At 45.3% G+C, this 1,539-nt stretch overlaps 1 protein-coding gene across 1 annotated transcript in view; it reads left to right on the plus strand.

Moving 5' to 3' along the window:
- The window catches only part of LOC113211427 (mucin-5AC-like), a gene marked incomplete at its 3' end in the record, with an annotated part of 53,501 nt that overhangs the window by 25,885 nt on the left and 26,077 nt on the right, over positions 1-1,539 (plus strand).

Below are 1,539 nucleotides of genomic sequence, written 5' to 3' on the forward strand. Positions count from 1 at the left end.
ATCTAGAGCGTACTGAAAACGAACATTTGGCGTACTGCAAGCGAACACTCAGCGCACTGGCAGCATACCACAGGAAAACGAACTATGTTCGCTTACAGTTTGGCAGATGGTGCAAAGTGATACATATGCGAACTTTTGACGCACCTTGACGAACATACAGCGACCTGCTAGCAGAAGGTCGCTACTAGTACGTTTATGTTCGTCATGACAAACTAAAAACAACCTAATAGCATACAGAAAATTTTGCGTCGGGCAAGTACGCAGGAAATACTGAATACCAACAAGTACACAGTATTTCCTGCGTTCAAGTACGCACTTCGGTTTCCAGAGTTCTTGTGTCATCTTCTAGGCCTAGGTTTTGGTGATATCTCACGAAACACTGTTACGCTGCGACGCGCCTGGCACACATCTACCTAGTTATATAAACGATTCTCTATCATTTCCAAGGGACTCACGTACGGAGAATTTCGTGCAAGCATAATGCGGATCACAAATCATCTGTTATACGGATTAAGTCGGCCGTATTATGGATTATTTGATACGTGTAATAGGCTATTCCACAAAAAAAAAGTTTCGACGTCGGCACCTCAAATAAAAGATTGGATCTAGTAGAGACCCTGTGCAGAGTTTGGCCTCTGTGCGATAACGTTTACCCGACGCGCATCGCGATTTTCAGAGCGGGCTCGAAATTGGCGCGCAGCGGGCCGCCATCTGATTGGCTCTGCCGTGATGACACGGTGGGGTTAGAGGAGACGTCTCGGGTTTAAATTGTGACCATATGGGTCCTACTCCACATTCGACATGGTGAATCCGAGCTCGCGACTGACCGGGCGTGTCCAGGGTCCTAAACGTCGTGGGCCGCGCGGCTCGCTCCTGGCAGCCGAAATTGGCAAAATCAAACATATTGTTTTTGCCAATGCGAAGGCCGTACCGTGCCCTTTTCAGAACTATGTAGCGTGCCAGGTAGCGTTGACGCAATTACTGAAAAAATTAAATAATGTCAAAAACGCCTGCGTACTAGGCTACGATGCGCTACAGGCGTGTAACGCGGGTAGTCTAAGTGACGTCACCACAGGCGCAAATACCTGTTTTTAAAACTTTTTCCAGTTTGCACTTTGCACAGGGTCTCTACTAGGTCCAATCTTTCATTTGAGGTGCCGACCTCCAAAATCGCCGACTTCAAGCACCAAATTGGAATGGCCTAACGTGTAACAAACATGCCTTTATCCGTGAGGTAGACAAAAAATAATAATGTTAGAACGAGATTACAAATCAAGCCATGTTTGTATACTCATGAAGTTATCCATATTACGGACGATTTCATCCATATTGCAGATAATATGTGATCCGTATCACAGTTGCGCAAAATTCTACGTAGGAGAGTCCGTAATTGGCTGAGCGATAGCGGAGCCTATTATTTCAGTGATGATCAAAAAGTTTCGTGACTGTGTGTCTGTCTGTTTTCTGTAATCACGATAACTCGAGAACGGTTTGAGCTAGGTACCTGAAATTTTATGCGTATGCTTGTAGCATAAAAAT

The sequence above is a fragment of the Frankliniella occidentalis genome, unplaced genomic scaffold (assembly GCF_000697945.3).
Source record: "Frankliniella occidentalis isolate FOCC.00 unplaced genomic scaffold, Focc_3.1 Scaffold315, whole genome shotgun sequence".
NCBI classification, from domain to species: Eukaryota; Metazoa; Arthropoda; class Insecta; order Thysanoptera; family Thripidae; genus Frankliniella; species Frankliniella occidentalis.